The sequence below is a fragment of the Mus pahari genome, chromosome 8 (assembly GCF_900095145.1).
Source record: "Mus pahari chromosome 8, PAHARI_EIJ_v1.1, whole genome shotgun sequence".
NCBI lineage: Eukaryota > Metazoa > Chordata > Mammalia > Rodentia > Muridae > Mus > Mus pahari.
In genome coordinates, this window is record NC_034597.1 from 96,302,422 (window position 1) to 96,309,684 (window position 7,263).

The window sequence follows — 7,263 nt, forward strand, 5'->3', positions numbered from 1 at the left end:
GGATAGCATTTGAAATTTAAATAAAAAAATAATTTATAAAAATGAAAAAAAGAAATCAATCCAATGATGGGCTTGGTGGCACACACCTTTAATCCCAGCATTCAGGAGGCAGAGGCAGGCAGATTTCTGAGTTCGAGGCCAGCCTGGTCTACAAAGTGAGTTCCAGGACAGCCAGGGCTATACAGAGAAATACTGTCTCGAAAAAGAAAACCAAACCAAAACAACAACAACAACAACAACAACAAAACCACACACACACAAACAAAACAAAACAAACAAAAAAGAAATCAATACAATAAGAGACAAAAGGAAATGACAGTGGACATTTGGAGAGCTGGTGCTGGATATTTTCAGAGACATATTTGAAAACTGGAAGCTAGCCTGATATATTTGCTATAGATAAAAATAGAATAGGTTCTGCCATTAAGGTAAATGTAACATCCTACCTGACCCCATCTAATCTTTTACTAATTGGGATTGTTATGTTTATTACTGGCTCTGATAATGAGTTCATTGTTCCTTGTTTTAACTGTCTTCTTTCTACACTGTATGGTGGTCAATCTGTAATGGTAGTATATCAACCAGCTTTTATTATGACTCCTGTAAATTTATCTGAGCCCTAGTATTCTGGAAAAGGCTTACAAACCTTGTGAGAAGTCAATCACACTCTGGGAAGGAGCAAACATATGGTTGAGCACATCATTGCTGGTGTTGTTGCTTTCATACCACACATAGCCAGTGCTTCTTCATTTTTATTAGCTTTAGCACAATAGGTACGAATAGCAAGTTTTGTTAATCGTCTTGAAGAAAATGTAACCAATGCTGTGAACATACAAGATGACTTGGATAGACAGCTAGAACAAAGAATTGACACACTATAATAATGTAGTGCAGATCATGGGAGATGAGGTACAAGAAATGAAAGTCAGAAGCCATTTGGAATGTTATGATCAAGATCTATGGATTTGTATTGTTCCAAAAATGTATAATGAGAATCAGTATAATTGGACCAGAGTGAAAAGGCACCTTATAGGTGTGTGGCATAAAGCTACTTCTTTAGATTTGTTAGCCCTGCATATGGAGGTTATAACTTTAAGAAATATGAACCCTCGGCCTTTTTAATACTGCTAGTATTGAAATGCTAATGGTAATCTGAAAAAGTTACAGGCCATTTTCCTTCGTGTTCTCAATTTACATCTCTCTTACTGGGCATAGCAAGACTTGGCTTTATGGTCCTTTCTATGGCATGTCTGTTACCTGTTCTTTGGAAAGGAATCATCAAAGGTTTTACAGAGTTACTTAAGTTCAAGCTTCACTATGTTCCTTAGCAGAAGTTGGTAGCCAATGATTGGTAAGATCCTCTAGAAAATCTTTTCAACCTAAGATAGGCCACAAACACAAGATTGTTCACACACCAATGATGGTTAAGAATGGTGTTTTCAGTTGGCAAGCTCACACAGGCACAACTTTCTGCTCCATTGCTGATAAAGTGCCTTTTATTGATAAAAAAAAAAAATAGAAAGAAAGAAAGAAAGAAAGAAAGAAAGAAAGAAAGAAAGAAAAAAGAAAAGAAAAAAGAAAGAAAGAAAGAAAGAAAGAAAGAAAGAAAGAAAGAAAGAAAGAAAGAAAGAAAGAAAGAAAGAAAGAAAAAAGAAAACAGGTGTATCAACCTAAGACAGGGCAGGAAGGTTAGGATCCATACACTGATGACAGGTAAGGTCCATAAATCTTAATAGAACCCCTAAGATAGGCACATTCTTTATGTGCTAATAGCTGAGACAACTTTGGCATGTACAGATTTAAAAAAAAAAAGAAGAACATGTGAGGAGCACATGTGTAGTTAACTTTGGCTGACCTTTTGCTTGTGAATAATCATGGATGAGTCTGCTGACATCTGTCTTTGTTTTTAATTAAGATGTGAGTTATACCCTGCCAAGTTCTTCTACTTACACATATGTCCTTGAGAGACTGTCCAAGCCTGAAGGAAATGGCCTTAGTCACACATAGATACTCTGTGCAAAAAAACTCACCACTGACCCAAGTGAAAGATTACATGCACAATACATGGAAGGCTGATTGGGATGAAATATTCAGACTTTGGTGATTAAAAGACATTATTATAGGAAACAGATAATAGACATAAAAAGAAAGAATTTCACATTTTAAACACTGGATTTCAGGTTTTATATCATCTTATCATCCACTGGTATCCTAGTATTCTTATTTGGAATAAAAATATTTGTCCATGACATTATGCATTATAAGAAATTATTAATCTTGCAATTAAGGGATCATGTTGAATTTTAGATGAGACTCTGACTGATGGTTTGTGTATGCTTGGCCCAGGGAGTGGCACTATTTGGAGGTGTGGCCTTGTTGGAGTAGGTGTATCACTCTGTATGTAGGCTTAAACATCCTACTCCTAGCCACCTAGAAGTCAGTATTCTGCTAGCAGCCTTCAGATGAAGATGTAAAATGCTCAGCTCTGCGTGCACCATGCATGTGGTAGATTATCTAGTTAGATTAACTGAGATTCACAGAGCTGTCACCTGTGGTCAGGAGCACTCCATGAGCTGTGATCATAGACAAAATCACAAGGTAAAAAGAGTTGTACATGAGTACACACTGCTGTCTGCTTCCTGTCTCTAGATGCTGAGACCACCTACGTTAAGCATCTGCCACCATGACTTCCTAGTCATTAGTTGCTAAATTCTTACACAGTGAGGCAAAATAAACCTTTTATTCTCAAGTTGCTTTTCTCAGGGTATATTATTGCAATAATAGAAAATGTATATAAGATATCCACAGTTAAATATCAAATGACTGTAGAAAGTATATATATTTTGCAGTATGTTGTAATGTGAATAAAACTTATAGATACTGTTGAAACTGAAACAAACAATAGTCAGGTAACACAGGGCCCCAGTTACATAAGAAGACAGTAGTTACTTTTCTTATACCTAAGACTAATTATTTAGAAGAAGACATTTAAAAGAGAGAACTTTTCTCTTGGTTCATATTTTATAAGGGTTCAGACCATTGTAGAAGTGAAAACACAATAGAGTACTTCTGTATTCCAGTAGGAATGTGTGAAAGATCTCATCCCATGTTAGATATACCTGGTAGCAGATAGCTAGATGGAATAAGCAGAGGTAGGGATAACTTTAGAGAGCTTTCATCTATGGATCTGATTTTTGTCGCCTAGGTACTGTGTCTCAAAGGTTCTACAACCTACTACCTTTCCTTTGGAGCTAAAGTTCAAGTGTCTGTGAATAACCTTCTTATGTCAAAGATAATGGATCAATTTCAGAGAAGTAGAAAGGAGAATGTTGATCAATGAGATAAAGCAGGAGAGGGGAATGTTAATTGGTGTTGAACAATTATAACATTTCTATTATGCATCATGAATAGATTTAAAGTGTCACTGTTCAATGTCATGCTGTATGCTAATTATATGGCATTGCATGCTTACTACTTCAAGAAGATATATGCTAATAAAAGTCTAAATATGTTTTCAAATGTAAAAAAAGACAATGTAAGTCTATAACTCACATAAAGAATTGACAATACAAAGTTTTTTCTAATCTGATTAAAACAACATTGATAAGCATATGAATTTGTGCTGTTAATAAAAGCAACATTTTATCTGACAATATCTTTATTGTGTATGCTGTGTGTTTTAAGATTAAATAGGGAAATTAAAATGCTATAAGGGATTTATTTGTAGAATATATACTTTAAAATTTACTTTTATATCCACTTTTCATAGAAAACATTAAAAAAGTAAAAAAATTAACTGTTAAAAATTTATTACAGATATTCTATACATTAAAACCATTTGTTCCAGTAATAAACAACTAGAAATGATAGTAAATATAGAAATAACTTGTTCTTATTACAGCAATGTATAAAGGTATCTTTTACTTGCCAGATGTAATTCTCATCTCTGAGGCTTACTGCTGAATAGGCGCATCTTTTCTAGTTCTTTCTCATCTCTGACTGGCTGGTTCAAGTCAGTTGTTCTGCTCAAACTGCTCTCCAAGCTGAATAATTCACTCTGGCTTCTCTCAGCTTCTTTCTGAATTGTTCTGCTTGGCTTCAAACTAACTCCTGCAATTTGTCATAATCTTCTGGCTTCTTATTTTCTGGCTTCAGCTGCCTCTGCTGTTCTACAATGAACTGCATGATCCCACAAATGAACTCAAATACTGGACTGCACTCATTACACTGACCCCTCACTGACCCAACTCTCTCTTTGTGTAGGCATCTCTTAAATAGCTTTTCCTTCCTGTGCTGTTGGGGTGAGTAGTTCAAATTCTATCCTGTCAAATTTTTATTTGATTATCACTTTATCTTCCCATAAATTAGAAGTTACTTTCAAACATGGCTGCTTTCTTCTATAAATTTACTTTATGTTCATTCTTTGGGAATACGTTATGTACTAAATGGTTAGTCTGTTTTTCAGTATGATGGATTAAAGGTGTGTCATTCCAACCAGATCACATAGACATAGAAAGTCTTTGAATGTGATACCCTGCCAGGAAATCCATGTACAAAATTAAAATTCCTCTATAGCAATAAAAATTTGAAACATTAAGAAATATAGATCCAAATACATGCAAATTCTTTTTTTGTTATTTTAAATATTATGAACTAAGAGAAATGCAATGTTATTGAGTAAAAACACCAATTATTAAAATATATAATACAAGAGTAAACTAGATACATTGTTATCATCTGACAGCAGCTATACATTTAAACATAAATCACAGACAGAACAGGTGTTACTTAGGATATAGTATGTATTATATGTATAAATATACATACATACAGAAACAATTCTTGGAAAAAAGATGATGTGAATTTGAAGGAGAACAAGCAGTGTTATATGGCATAGTTTGGAAAGAGAGAAAAGGGAAAAGAGAAATGTTATAATATTATAATCTCAAAAACTGTTAAAAAGTAACACTATTATTATTTATAATACCATTATCCTTTCCATTATATTAAGAACAACTATAGTAAAGTCTGATTCTTTACTAAATGAATAATCAAGATAATATTTTTCAATACGTCGAATTCTAGAATAATTTCTTTAAAACTTCGAAAAGAACAGAAAAGAACACGGTGTATTTGCTCTTGCATTCAGTACAAGAAATGCTTTTTGAACACTGTATTTTTAAGGTACTTAAGCCTTGGGAAAATTAACTTGCCTTAAAAAGAAATACTAACTCAAAAAAAAAAAAAATCAGCAATCGTCACAGCTGTCTTCTTAACACTGAGTACATAAAACCAATCTGGCACCATGGCAATGTGGAGCACTGTTAGCAGACTGCTTTCTGACTGGCAACATTATTCATGATCTTTCCCAATTAGTTGTGCTTAAAATGGAGACAGCTGTTAAAGAGGATCCTCTTAACATATACATGTATTATTAGATTAGTTTCAAATGACAATGAAACTGTGAGCAATTTTCAAGGTGAAGGAGCATATAGAGAAAACGAAGAACTATACAAAAAAAGACAGCCTGTGCACATTCTCTCGACTGAATATTGAGCTAAGTATATTACTATGCATTGGCTCTAATCCTCACAACAATACTGGAAGTCAGGTATTTTCTGCATGTTAGAGCCTGCAGTTGGCATGGTGATTTGTTTTGGGTCCGACTGTCACCAGTGCCTCTGAAGTAGCAAGTCACTTCTTGATCTATGTCCTTCCTTTTTCAGAAAATACCTGAACACTTAAAGGTACAAATGGAAAGAGTGATAGAAAATAAGCTTAAATGCTCTGTACTTGAAAAAAGATGAACATAGTATTTAAAACATAGTAAATTTTGCCATAACTTGCCATCTTTTTGAATCATGCTTTTTGCAGTGAAATTTACTGTTGTATACATCATAGCCAGATATTGGAAACCATCTAGATGTCTGCCAATGAATGAATGGATAGAGAAAATAGGGTACATTTACACAATGGAATATCACACAGGCATTAGGATATAAAAATCATTAAACTTGCTGTGAAAAAAGAATAGATTTGGGGGAAAAAATCTCAAGTGAGGTATCCTATTGCCAGAAAGATATATGCTGAACATTTTCTCGTATAGGGGGATGTTAGCTCCTACATTTTCCACAAGCAAACTACAATCGGTATAAAACAAAAATGGGTTACTATAGAGTAAAGTGCTAGGTTGGAAGGATAAATCTCTCTAGGAAGGTTAAATAAAATCCATAGTTGTAGATAGATAAAGGTTAGTTGGAATGGGAGGATCAAAGCAGGGCATGGGCAGTAAATGGAAGAGAGAAGCAACCAGGGAAACGTTACTTCTAGTGAAGTTGTTGGCCAGTAGGGCTCCTTCGGTACACCAAAACAACCTTGGCTACTGCCAAGGATATAGTTTGCTCTCGTGAAACTTATGATAAAACTCTCTTGCTGAAGATGAAATCTACACATCTAATTGAACATGGAGAAGTTGAGCGTGGCCCCACCTAGCTATTTACCATATTGAAATACACATGCAAAGACACACACATATACACACACAAACACACACACACACACACACACACACACACACACACACACATGCACACATACAGAAACCAATCCAACAACAAATGCTTCTACCTTCAGTGATCACCACCCAGCAAAATATGCTAGTGCAATAGATAGAATGCTTGTGAAAATATGCTAAATAATCCATTATAAAAAGTGATGGCTACAAATGAGTAGCCAGGAAGGACCAACTATTGTAGGCTATAGCAAAAAAACTTACAATAGAAATAAAAAACTGAAAAAATGTCGAAATTATCATGAATTACATTAAAAGATACATTTATAAAATAAATTTATAAAAGTATATTTTGAATAAAAAGTGAATTTCCTGAGGTGGATATTGAAAATCAAAACTGACCTAGTATTTAAAACATTTTATGATTGCTATATTCCCTTACTAATGATAATGTTACAAACTGGGCATCATGTGGCCTTAAGTCAATATTCCTTTTTATAAAACCTTTATAAACAAAAAAGAAATATTCCTGGTTTAGATTTTTCAATTTTGAAATGCATATACCATATTACCAATAGAACTGTTATGAATTTTCAAAGTTGTTTCTTACAATAAATATTTTCTTTCTTTTTTTCTTTTCTTTTCTTTTTTTTTTTTTTTTTGAGACATGTTTTCTCTGTATACCCCTTGCTGTCCTGGAACTCACTCTGTAGACTAGGCTGGCCTCAACCTCAGAAATCTGCCTGCCTCTG